Raw genomic sequence first — 13,832 nt, 5'->3', positions numbered from 1 at the left:
CTTTAACATGGTAAATTTTAAAGTTGGTAAATAGTTACAAGAACAATTCTAAGACCCCGCAGAAGAATAAATGCACACAGGCAATACACAGAGGAAGAAATGAAAGTCACCAATGACCTGTGAAAAGTGCAAGGCAAAATGTAAATTCCGAGGCCCTCTTTTCTTTTACCACATTAACAGTGACTCTCATTCCCAGCATCAGAAGCAAAATGTCGGTCAAACTTACAACGAAGTCATGAAACAGGAGATATACCTGTGTGGATGCCGTGTGGGTTGCACCGTGCTACCTGTTAAAAAAAAAAAATGTCCAATGTGCAGATTTCCTACCTTTTAGATGTAATTATTACAATTTTGAAAAGATTTTATATATTTATTTGCAGAGAGAGAGAGTACAAGCAGGGGGAGCAGCAGGCAGAGGGAGAAGCAGGCTCCCCACTAAGCAGAGATCCTGATGTGGGACTCGATCCCAGGACCCTGGGAGCATGACCTGAGCCGAAGGCAGATGCTTAACCGACTGAGCCACCCAGGTGCCCCTAATTATTACAATTTAACTTGAGAGAAACTTGAGATTGATTTTTTAAAATCCTCACGTATTATTTATTTTTCGTAAAATGTCATACACTTGTCCTCCGTCTTGCACGGCCAGTTACCCACGTGGGAAGCAGACGATCCTCCTCCGGACCTACTGCCAGAAGGTCAGTGGCCGCCTGATGCTGGGTCCCAGTGCCTACGTCCTTCCCCTCACCTCATCTCCTCACCTGCGCATCACCTCACTGCGTCACTAGGAGAAAGAGTACAGTGCGATGAGATGTTGTGAGAGAGAGAGCACAGTCACACAACTTTTATTACAGTATATTATTTGGTTGTTCTATTTTAATATTAGTTATTATTGTTAATCTCTTGCTGTGCCTACTTTTATGAATAAAGTTTTGACCTCGGTATGTACATATAGGAAAAAACATCACGTATGTAGGGTTTGGTACTCCACAGTTTCTGGCATCCACTAGGACTACTGTATATGTAAACAAGGGTTTACCTAGCTTAATTGATTACAATACTTACATGTTTTTTTCCTCATGAAATCAGAGAATATCACCTCTAAGAAATGCTAAACCTTGACAGTGCTCTCAATATTTTTAGGGTTCCTATTTTTTTCTTTCTTGTTTATGTTGGCAATCGACTATCCATATGAGACATATTTTTAAAAAGACTTTTATTTATTTATTTGACAGAGAGAGAGAGTGCACACAAGCAGGGGGAGTGGCAGAGGGAGAGGGAGAAGCAGACTCCCACTGAGCAGGGAGCCGTACGTGGAACTCGATCCCAGGACCCCAGGATCATGACCTGAGCGAAAGGCAGATGCTTAACCAACTGAGCCACCCAGGCACCCCCATATGAGACATATTTTTAGCAGAGACAACAAAGAGGCAAAGTCCCCATTTTCCAGTCATCTTCAGGCACAGTAGGGGTGGAGGACTAACGTTGGGACTAGTAAGGCAGAATTTCAAGCCAATAGGGATGTACTGTACTGCTTTCTCTCTGCTCTCCTCTCTCTGATAGATTCACCTCTACTTGTCTCCACCACAGCTCAGACAAGTTCATTGCAGACCCAGAAAAATTTGGAGATACTTCTCCACTGTCTTAAAAGCAACACAGGAAAGTACAATTCCTTTCATTCCATGGGAAACATTCAATTGTTCTTAGACATTGTACTATTTGATTTGAGCATTGTCTCATCGTGAATGGCCTGTGCGTCTCTCTGTAAAAGCAGCGATTCCCTGCTACAAACAAAATTCCAGAGGCCTGACCTGCCTGGTGCTGGGAAAGTGGTTCTGGGAAGATGCTGTGAACATCAGTGCAAAGTTGAGGGAAAGCAAGAAGCAGCCTTTTGTCTGTTCCTATCCTTGCTGTCTGGCTAAGGCTGCGTTGGGATAATAAGGCTGTTCTATCAGAAAACTGCACTAATTAGTTGCAATTTCTCAACATCTTTGGACTGCTTCTGAAAACTAATTACTGGGAACCAGGGAGCGTAAGAGAATACACACCCTGTGGATATGTAGTTAACACACACACCTCTCACAGGCGCTGATGGGACAGGCTGCTTAATTTCCCCAAAGAGGATGCACTGGGTTTTCCCCTCCCCATCTTTTAAGTTTTTCTTTTTTAACAGCTTTGTTAATTTAGGTTAAGTGGTTTGGTTGTCATGGAAACCAGTATTCCTCTCAGGCTGACTGTGTCAAAGGCATCATTAATCTGTTTTCTCAAATGCCTCTTCCTCATCCGTCTAATTGCAGTCTCCCCCCCCCACTTTGGATGACATCATTTTGGACATTTTTAGGGCACCATATGTGAGATTCAGCACAATTTATTTTGTATTCAAATTCCGTATCACTTTGTTAATTGTCATATTCCCACCCCAGGGGAGGAAGATGGCTCCCCTACGTGGGGGGACATAGCGTCCCCAGAGGTGAGGTCCGAAGTCACTTGATTTAGTTCACCTCAGGCTCAATGTAGCATCCCAAATAAAGAAGACTTTTGACACTGCCTCTCCCTCCTTCTCTTCTTCTGGGTTCTTTTCTTAGGATTCTAAGTTTTTGGTGTACTGGGAACTGTGATGTTTGAAAGAGTAAAGAGTCTGTACTGCTAGAACGTTTTGGAAATTCTAGGATGACGTAGGTAACAGAATGGCCAACGTCCTGTTCGGATGGCCTTGAACTGACGAGAGAATAGGAGCATAGTATATTGTCTGTTCCTCTCAGAAAATGGTCTTGGCGCGAAAATGCTGTGTTGTTTGTGTCCTTTTGCTGTGGTGTCCATTTAAGAACCCTGACTAACAAGGCAAAGACAGTGTGACAGTGGTTATTTGCTTCCTGTGGCTCGGATCCATGGAACGATTTTCAACTGATTTGTTCTGTTTCACCTTGATCAGTGGGCAAGACTCTTCCTGCGCACCTGAGTACCCACACAAGGTTCCAGAATCTCCACCCGTCATTATGATGAGCACATGACCATAGAGGACGTTTGGGCTGTGGGCAGGGCACGGGTTGGTGGGAGACAGCACCTGAGGACAGGTCAGCACACGGACCACCCACTCTGCTCCCAGGTCTTCTCATTGGGAGAACTTCAAGAATTATTGGCCTTACCACCTTCCTCTTGGAAAAGCCAAATCTCATTTTCCCCCCTATTTTGCTACTGTTTTTATGGGAGGGTGCTGAATAGCTGGGAAATAATGTTTATTTACACTTTACATTGCAGTCAGTCACACATCAGAGAAATCATGAATTAGGATTTATTGCACATAAATCATGTATTAGGATACTTTTTATCCTTCCTAGTTCATAAAAGCAGACATACATTATATTCCTAACACTTTTTTTTAATGTGTGTGTTATCTTCTTGATTCTAAACATTGACATTCTTTTCTCATCTCTCTTCTTTAGGTGGAATTCATCCTTTCTTGCTGTGTTTCCTGGTAGTTTTTCATCCGGTTATTTATTATAGCTTGTGTACCATTTAATTGTAGTTAATTTGAAAGTATGTCTCTTTAAAACAACTTATGTGAGTTACATTTGTTATCTGCATGCCCAGCAGAGTGCCCGACGCCTATTATTTAGTCACATTATATGTTGGATAGATAAATGTTGACTTAAGGCCGAAACAATTTTGATGTATAGCTGTATCAGTTTACAATAGGAAAAAATACCCATTGGTCTTGACTGTCAGCAATGGTGGTAGAACTGATGAGGTTTTTGTGTTTCACTGTCTAAGAAGCATTTCTGTTGTAGGTCAAGGGAACAAAGCATTATGTGAGAAAATGACACAAACAAGTGTTTGGACTGCTGTAACAGAATATTCTAGACAGAGTAGCTTATAAACAACAGAAATTCATGTCTTCTAGTTCTGGAGGCTGGGAAGTTGAAGATCAAGATGTCTGGATTTAGTGAGGGTCTGCTTCCTGGATCATAGACAGCTGTCTTTGTGTTGTGTCCTCATAGGGAGGGACAAGGGAGCTCTCTGGGATCTCTTTTAAACAGTTTTTTATTTTATTTTATTTTATTTTATTTTATTTTATTTGAGAGAGAAAGTGAGTCGGGGAGAGAGAGTGCAAGTGGGGGGAGGGGCAGAGGGAGAAGCAGACTCCCTGCTGAGCAGGGAGCCCCACGTGGGACTCGATCCAGGACTCTGGGATCATGACCTTAACTGACTGAGCCACCCAGGTGCCCTCTGGGGTCTCTTTTAAGGACACTAATCCTGTTCATGAGGGTTCTACTCTCATGAACCACCCAGTGGCGCTATCTCCAACACCATCACATTGGGGATTAGGTCTCAACATATGGATTTTAGGGGAACACAAACATTCAGTCTAAAGCAGTGGCTAAGATTTATGCTTCTGCAGTTCTAAGTTAAACAGATTTGGGGACACCAGAATGGAGGTAGGGCAGGAGAGAGGATCTAGAATGAGGCCTCGTTTTCTGGCTTAGGTGCTGGGGAGGAAGTTGGCAATATGGGGGAGAAATGGGTGTTCAGGGTGGGACAGGGAAGATGGGTGAGCGGACTTGAGTGTGTTCAGTTTGACTCTGAACAAGCACCGGCGCAGAGCTGAATTGGGCCTTTCTGAGTTAAAAGAATTCCTTAGGTTATGTTTTTCTCACATGGCTGAGTCTTTACTGCAACTACATGGAAGCAAAGTGTCCAATCTTGTTTCAACTGAAAAGCCCTCTCTGTCAGCGCTGTTGAGCCTCGGAGATAAATAAGGAAAATAGGCAACAAGAGTGCTGAGAATTAGTGCAGTTTGAAAAGCAATTCAGATTTGTAAGAAAGACTTGATATTTTAATTAAGAGATCAGGGACTCCTTTTTACCTTGGAAATCACTCAGGTTACCTCTGTGACTTCTTTTTTTTTTAACTAAAGAAAAATTAGGCTCGGGCACCTGGGTGGCTTAGTTGGTTATGGGTCTGACTCTTGGTTTTGGCTCAGGTCATAACTTCAGGGTTGTGAGATCGAGCCCCGTGTTGGGCTCACACTCACTGTGGAGTCGGCCTGTCCCTCTCCCTCTGCTCCTCTTTCCTCCCCCTGCACTCACATGCATTCTCTCTCTCAAATAAATAAATGAAGTCTTAAAAAAAAAGTTAGGCTCACAGAAGGACAGAAACCAAGGGTAGCTGCCTCTGTCCACTTCTCTCTCCACTCATTTCCCTTTTTTCATGCTTCCTGACTCTCCTTGCACACTGTTTACTTTCTTCTCTCTCCTGGCCAGCTTTGTCTGTATCTTCTCAGGCCCTGATCCCGCAAAACTTTGTCGCAGACAAGGCTCATTTTGTCTGTCTACCTCATGGGTATATCTCCCCAGATGAATGATGTTATTTTTTTATTTTCCCAGTTCCACAATTCTCAGGAGAGAATGCGTGTTGTCCATTTAATCTTTAAAGTCGCAGTGCATGGGCAGGGTTACCTGGCTGCCCCCCATTTAGCAGATGTGTGGGTGAGCAGATCATGGAAAACAAATCTCACCTCAGACATCACTTGGAGACATGCTCTACCCCTTGCAAAATAACTGGATATTTCCCTAGCTACTTCCCCTGTAGAAACAAGGACTTCTATCACAGTAACTCTTTCGTCGTAATTTTTATTAAAAAAATTTATTTTGTAATAATTTTTAATATAGTGAGTAGTATAGGCTTTGAGTGGAAGTTGTGAAATCTTAACATTTCTGTATTCCTTTTCCAGAACTCATGTATTCCTTTCATGTTGTGACAATATTTATTGCTTATACCTAGACCTCATTTCCTGGTGCAGTAAGACATAGAAGCCACCAGGTGTCACTGTTGCAGGTAACATTTCAAATTCCCGGGGTAGCATCTGATACTGGCGGTGCAAATATTTTAGTAACGGTGGACAGGCTCCAAGAAATCACCTCGACTGTCCTTCCTGCCAAGAAGCCACCGTGAACAGGTGAGTTGGTGGTTTACCTTTAATGCTCTTCAGATAAAGAACAATGTTTACACACACGCATTTCTGAGGGCCACTCGCAAAAACAGTCACCAAAACAAGCTTGCCTCTGAGGTCCTTAGACTCCGAACAGCTATGAATCTGAGACTCTAAAGCCACGTGGACATGGTCTCTGCCTGCCACTCAACCTTTGTGTGCTTTTGCTTTTGTCAAGATCAAATCATTTTAGTAAATGGTATATTATCATTCAAAAGAGCAGAATCCCTAGTAGTGAGAGGCATTAAAAAGACACCACAGGGATGGTAAAGGTTTGCTGTGTATGTAGGTGGCTTCCCTTGGCTCAGGAGGCGAAGGCTGAGAGGCTGAGGGCCGAGGGAAGAGGCTCCCCGTCGGGCTGCTGGTCAGCTGCTCCTGTGGGAACACCCCCTCACTGACGGCTTCAGTTTAACTCAACTCTGGGATCTTCATGTTAATGTGGAAGGTGGGTGTTCACTGACTGCGGTTTCACCTTCCTTCTCACCAGTATCCCTTCTTAGTTTGTCTTTTCCTTTTTCCCCTTTCTTCTTCTTCTCTTGTGTTGTCCTCAGTTTCCCCTGTCTCAATTCTCCTGTCATCTCCGCCATAGTTCCCAGGGCCTCCTAAGGCATTTCTTAGCTGCCCCCGTAGAAACTGGTGGTCAAGAAGAGACAGTTGTGGAACACTCAGTTTCTTGTCTCTTCTCTTAATACTCTACGCCACAAGCAGGGGAGTCCAGCGACTACAGATGGGTAGCCAGCTAGGAAAGCACAACCGGAAGAACACCGCCGGAGACGTAGGTGGAGAGGCACAGCTGACCTACGCCCCCGCTTCCCAGAGCGGGCTCAGGAAAACATTGCTCCTCAAGCTACAGCATGAAAAAGCAGTTCCCTGCACAAGGCGTCTGAGAAATGCCACAGCCCAGATCCTCTTTTGGGGAGATTTACAATGTACCTGGAGCAGTACAACGATTGTAATATGTCCTCCAGCAGAGACACCAGTTGAATTACTCAGCGCACGCTCCCTTGACACAGAACCCGTATTCGATGGCATCGCTGATGGCGCCCACCGCCCACGAGTGACCCTTAGGACTGGCGCTCTGTGAAAGGTACTTCGGGGACTTTTCCATTGTGCAGAAGTTGGACAAATCCTCTCTTAGCAAGGAAGTAAAATTGAATGCTGCTCCTAGAATAGGCTCAGGCTTTGATTTTTGTATTCTGAGATGGCATATTTAAAGCAAATAGAATAATCTACTCTAGGGGATATAACTTTTCTATGATGTCATTTACATTACTAAAAATAAATACTGGATGACTGCCAAAATTGTAAGACTTTCTTCTCTCTGGAGGAATTTTCACTGCTTGAATTCACTGTAGCTTGAGATCATTTAGTTTAAGATTTATTGAGCACTCACTGTATGCCCAGCACTGTCTCACCGATGCAAAGACAAATAAGACCTACTTCTTGCTCTAAAGGGAATCCAGGGAGAATTTTACAGTTTTATACCACTTAACTCTTGCATTCTGCTGTTTTTGATACTTAGTAAATGAGATGTTACTCATGATATACTTACTCTTGTGCTAGAGGAGTGGAAGCTTTAAGCAAATAACGGTAGTAATGATTAGACATTTAGTTAGATGTTTTGAGTGGAAGAGAATGTTATGCATAATTTATAATTTCAAATTTCTTTTCTTTGTTGCTTAGGAACTCTTCTAAGAACAAAACTCACATAGTTGGCTTTCAATCTTGTGGTCCAGGTTCTCTTTAGAATGTGTAACATTGTGTCCTAGAAGAGTAGGAAGCACCCCTTCATATGCCCAACTCCATCTTCCCTCAATTCAGGCAACACACCTGCTTTTGGGGGGGGAATCACTATGATCATCTCATTTGCCATAGTTCCCATCGGCATCAAGACCAAGTGGGAATTTGATTTTATTGTTGGAGATGGGTCATTGGAGGGACCCAAGCAGATCGCAGCCTTTCCCTCACTCTGTCTCTTGGGCTCTCCACCTCTCCAAGGTAATCAGCCCCATTTGCTTAGGTTTTGCGTGAGTTCAAGATCTAAGATAGGCCATTTCACAAGTATGCTGCCTTTTTGCATTCAACGAGGAAATGAGTTCCCCTCATTTGAACTTATACAAGGCATTGAAAATAACTTTATCCTCTTGCCTCTCTCATGGTTGTGCCCTCAAGTCTAGAAACAAAGGAATGTGGGAGTGAGGGTCCTCAAAGACTGTGTCTAGGATCTCTGTACCAAGCCTCGCGCACTGGTCCACTCTGCTATGGCTCAGGATTCCTGGTCTTTCCAGGAGATAGCCTTCCATGTCAGTCTTGTTGGAACCAACGGCGATCACTGTTTTCTTACTTGTATTTAGTCAAAAGTCAGAGAAATCCTGATAAATGCTTATTGAATTAATTGACCTGCTTGTGTTGCCCATCCAAATACAGTGAGTAACTTCTTAGAAATGGTCTCTTCTTCGAGAAGAAACATTTGTAAGATGTTGGTAATTTCTTTGTAGATAGATCTGTGATTCTAAACGGCATATTCCCACTTGGGACAAAAGTCAACTTCAATATCAGTTGAAGTTTAGCTCATGCGCACGATTGAACAAATTCTAAATATAAGAAAAACCCTTTTCAAATCTTCTCCTTGATTTATGGACCTTATAAATATGACCGCTGGAAGATAGCATGCAGGATTATGGGATTTATTTTGTGTGTTTGCCATGAGGATGAAATAGAGTTTTGGAATTATTGAGGCCAGACGCAAAGGGAAATTAAATAAGCCCTGTGGATGAAAAGAAATTTTTTAAAAGTGCCCTGTAAGACATATCAGGTAATAAAGCAGCAGGGCCAGATGGATACACAGCTGTATTGTACAGAACATTCAGCCATAAATTACTTCCAATTTTAGAAGAGTTTTATAAACATGCTCCAGGAACCAAAGAAACTTCTCCTTGTTTCAATTTTACTGGCAAGAAAAAAGAAATGTATAGGCTATAAACTTAATTTTATTCCTTAACTCTAACTAAAAAGCTATGACTGTTAGATTTATAAAGCTATTAAGCAGTATATTTCCCTGGGTCAAGTGGATTTATTCTATGGAAAATTTCTGGAAAATAATATTTACTACTTAGTTAATCTTACAAATACAGTACCGGATAATTGAAAAATAGGTATGGTTAAGGCCTTTACCTAGTGAATTGAAGAACTGAATAAAAGCATTCATTTCAAAGAGATAGTCATAGAAGGTTTTTTGTAGAAATTTCAGGACTGGCCTGACATGTGACTTCTTCATTTTTAGGAATGTATCCTTAGAAGAATCATGTATATATCAAACTATTTAGTATCCCACTTGTTTCTTAAAGTGTGGTTCGAAATAGCAGAAAAACTGGGAAAAAACCTTTATGCCCAACACCAGGCTTAGTAAATTATGGCATATTCACGCAATCGATATTACGCAGTTACTGCAAATAATATGGAATATTTAATATCAGAAAGATGGCCATCATAGTCGAAGGGGTAAAAATGGGCCAACGCAAGCCTTGGTGGTATGATATGCTTTTTGTAAAGTAACAGAAAAGCGTTTGTGTGTCTGCAGTGTCCATCCGGGGGTCTTGTTAGCGTCATTTAAACATTGAAAGTGAAGGCGATCGGAGGCTTGCACTTGGCCCAGGCTGCTGCGGAGGGCGTCAGTCTGGAGCCACAGCGCATGCGCAGGGCAGCATCAGGCATTCTTCTCCAGTGGGAGAACTTGCAGACGTTCAGCTCTGGGGCGAGGACAGGAGAAACACACCAGGGAAGGCCAGCGCTGCCATTGGCCTGGAAGCCTCGTATCAGACAGTGGGTAAGTTTTTTTGTTTTTGTTTTTGTTTTTAAATAACAGTTCAATAGGCTTCTAGGGTCTCTAAGGGACATTTCAGTTACAGGAATCTCCACACTCAGGGGAACTGCAGCTTCCTTGGCCTGATTTAAAGCTCATTTACAGGGGCGCCTGGGTGGGTCAGTTGGTTGGGTGGGTTGGGTGTCTGCCTTTAGCTCGGGTTGTGATCCCAGGGTCCTGGGATGAGCCCCTCCTCGGGCTCCCTCTCCCTCTGACCCTTCCCCTTGCGCGTGCTCTCGCTGGCGCGCGCTCTCTCTCCCAAATGAATACATTTTAAAAAAAATCTTCCAAAAAAAAAAATAATAAATAAAGCTCATTTACGGTCTCCCCCTATCCAAATGAAATTTACCCGCCAAGTGTCATCTTAATCATTAGGCAACATTGCTTAGTGCCGTACACCAAATATCTGTGCTCCCCCCCCCAGTTCATATGTTGAAATCCCTGCCCCCAAAATGATAGGATTAGGATTAGGATTAGGAGAGGTTGCGTTGGAGGGAGGGGATTAGGTTAGGATGGCAGAGCCCTCAGGCAGGGAATTAGTTCCCTTGTAAAAGAAGACTGACAAAGCTCTCTTGCTTCTCGCCCACGTGAGGTTACAGCAAGGTAGTTGAGGAAGTGAGCCCTTATCAGACTCTGCCGGTACCTTGATCTTGGACTTCCCAGCCTTCAGAACTGTGAGAAATAAGTTTCTATTGTTTATAAGCCATTCAGTCCATGGGATCTTCGTTATAGATGCCCAAATGGATGGACACTTAGTGTCATAATTCACATTCCACCTGTTGAGGAATCAGGTGTGTAGGTGGTCAGTTTAAGACATCGAGCCAGACTGAGGGTGACAGTCCAACCTTTAGCCGCTCAGTGCAAGAGGCCAGAGGAGGCACCTTTCTCCCAGGGTGGTATTTGCCGCATGGAGTCAGATCCTTACCTTGATCACGTCTCCCGAAGATAGAGCTGGAATGTTAACTGAAGGGCCAGATCAGGGCTTTTAACCCTTTACCTGTAGTACTTGTTATGTTAACCCTGTTTATTTACTTTCTGGTTCTTTTCTTTTATCCCTTTGGATTTAAGTTACTTTCGTGTGTCATTTCTTTTTTATTCGTTCAGTGACACGGCTGGAAGTTTCCCTGCTCCGGGGTAACGCCTCTGATGTTACACCTCCGAGGGTACGACCTCGGCATGACAGTAGCTTTCGCAGGGCTGGCTTTGGCTGTGTCTTTCCCTCATCTGGCCGTTAGGCTGTCCCCCTCTGTTGCTATCACATCCAGCCGGTAGTCTTCACGAATTTCTAGCTGGTTGCTCTACTGTTTTGAACAATGCCCTGGGACCTAAGTTGTTCTACAGTCTTGTCCAATTAAATTTAGGTCCTTTTTTAGGAATAAGAGTCACTGAAGTCAGTCTTTGAGGTTTGTTTCCATCCCAGGAGGGTTGTTTTTAGCTGTCTTTTTCCTTAGTTCTCTCTGTTAACCTTCCATTGGTCTGCAGTTTAGCTTATTTTTTTTAAAAGATTTTATTTATTTATTTGTTGGAGAGAGAGCACAAGCAGGGGGAGCAGCAGGCAGAGGGAGAAGCAGCCTCCCTGTGTAGCAAGGAGCCTGATGTAGGACTTGATCCCAGGACCTTGGGATCATGACCTGAGCCAAAGGCAGATGCTTAACCGACTGAGCCACCCAGGCGTCCATACAGTTTAGCTTATTATTCTTATAAAGTTACCCGCCTTCTCTTAATTGCTTACCATTAAAATCTCCACTGTTGCAACAGTGCCCTTAGACTTAAACTTCCCCATACCCTGTTCCCAATAAAATCATTCCTTTGAGGAGAGATTCAAAGCTCTCTGTTCTTATGGCTTCTTTCTCTCACTGGGCAAAATCTATGGTCAACTGCTGTAGAGCTTGGGACAGGGACATGGTCTCCTTCTCAGAATGACACCCCTGCTTGCTGAGCAGGGTGCTGCATGGGGGAGTAGCCTGTGGACTTCTCAGCTTGCCTCTCCTGACACGGAATCTGCCCATAAGTGAGCTAGGATCAAGGGGATTTGGGTTCCAGATTGTTAGCCTGCTGTGCCTGGGACAGATCTTCTGTCCCATGATTTGAGGGTGATGGAAGGTAGTCCTGGACCTCTCAGCTATTCTTGCCTTGGGTAGAACTTCCGCAACATGAACCTGGTGGGGGGATAAGAAATGCTGGTGGCCTGTTCCTCCAGGAGAGATCCTGTGGCCCCAGACTGAGAGCTGGGGCAAGTGGAAACCCCATGTTCTGGGCTGCACCAGCTGGGTTAGCGCCCCCACAGTGCTGAGCTGGAGAGAGGGGCAATGCCACCAACCCTTGTGTTTCTTACTGAGACTTCGATTTCCTTGAGTAAACATTTCTCTAAGGGCTCTCTAAGTGCTGGATGCCCTTAGGAGAATTTCTAGAGACTTTAAATAAAACAAACAAACAAAACCAACCCTTGACTAGTTATGGTTGTTTTGCTGGGGAGGTTTACAGAACTCCTCACACTGCTCTTCTAGAAATCTATCCCCACCCCACGTCTTGTTTATAATTTATATGTGTCTCATGGACCATTAGCCTGATGTCATTTCATTAATACTATGCATTTATTAAAAAGGCAGAAAAATATTTAACAATCTATTGATGGTTATCCAGAGGGATGAGGAATTACGTTGATTTAAGTACTTTAAATATTTTAAAATTATTTTGCTTATCTGTATTTTTTGCCTCAAACATTTATTTGAAATGAGAAAGAAAAGCTTGTAATAAAAGAAAGAAATACAAATTATTTTTCTCTTGATGGCTGGGGGCTCCAGGCATGCAACTCGTTTCTCCTTTTTACTGAGAGACTTGCTGGCAGGAGAGATGACTTGGTCAAATCTCTTTATAAACATATTAATGACAGACTTCTCGGCAGTCACACTCATGGCTTTCTCTGATGGGAGAGTCCTCAATGGTGGAATATTTTTAGCATAGCAGAAAGTACCTGGTCTGTCTAGAATTGATCATGACCGACAGACCAGGGATCTACGGATTTATGGGGCCTGGCTTTCTGGAAAAAGTTACATAAGCTATTGTCGGCGGAGGTCATCGAGAGGACACGACTGCGGGTTGACCCTCCAGCTGGCCCTGGGCAATCAGAGGCTCCTTACCCCCTCCCCTGGCCTCTGAGTGCACGTTCCGCCCACCTTCCCAGTGTGTGGTTGAGATCACCTGCTCTGAGTACGTGACTGAGCCCAGGGAAGACCTCTGTATAAACCGGAAAGACTGGCAGCGGGGTGCAGAGATTTACTCGTCTTGTGGTTGCTGGAGACAATCCTTGTAAGTTAAGTTGTCTTGCTTATTAAACCCGCCACCACCAGTCTCGGGTGCTCTGTCCCTTTCCTCAGTCTCTCCCTGCCCTTCCGTCTGCTAGGGCCAGTTTGAGAACCACTGCTGTGTAACTATAGGAATGCAAAAGATGTTTCATGGTAGAGATAGCTTTTTTTTTTCTTTTTGGTGAAAACAATGATTGCATATGTCAGATATTGGCAAACGACCTAAGAAAGGACTGGGGAAGTTGGATTAGAGGTCCTGGACCTCTTCTTGCTGTTTGTAACACCTGACACAGGGTAAAATCTCTGAATCTGGCGAGTCTGATCTGAGTATCCAATGCCTTTTATTGTTTCAGCCTCAAAGTAAGAAAAAGGGCTGCTTTTTTAGGAGCCCCTGTGAGTTTCAACTCACCATTTAGGGAAATGGTCTTAGAAGTCACTGAACTCTTTCCAGGTAAATAAGAAGCAGTTAAATGCAGGCGAAGCAGGGAGTGTCCACTCACTGCCAGCACTACTATTCATAATGTGAATTAGGTATATTTTAGCAAACAATTGGGCTATGAAGTTTAGGTCCTTTTTTTGTTTTTCCTTTCTCCTTTTCCTGAAAACCAATTTGCTGTAATTTGGCAATTCACGGAAATAGTTTTCTGGGAATTGATTTTTAGTGAATTGGACTGCTTCC

At 43.5% G+C, this 13,832-nt stretch overlaps 1 long non-coding RNA gene across 1 annotated transcript; it reads left to right on the top strand.

The window, feature by feature from the left end:
- Positions 1-5,639: 5,639 nt before the first annotated feature.
- LOC103662177 lies at positions 5,640-7,155 on the top strand. Its single transcript, XR_568371.2, has 3 exons — positions 5,640-5,953; positions 6,276-6,431; positions 6,695-7,155. It is a non-coding gene; the product is annotated as an uncharacterized LOC103662177 (long non-coding RNA).
- The last annotated feature ends 6,677 nt before the right edge of the window (positions 7,156-13,832 follow it).

Source organism: Ursus maritimus, unplaced genomic scaffold (assembly GCF_017311325.1).
Source record: "Ursus maritimus isolate PB19 unplaced genomic scaffold, ASM1731132v1 scaffold_17, whole genome shotgun sequence".
In the NCBI taxonomy this organism is placed as follows: domain Eukaryota; kingdom Metazoa; phylum Chordata; class Mammalia; order Carnivora; family Ursidae; genus Ursus; species Ursus maritimus.
Note: the sequence above shows the minus strand (reverse complement) of the source record. Positions and strands in the feature narration are given on the sequence as shown.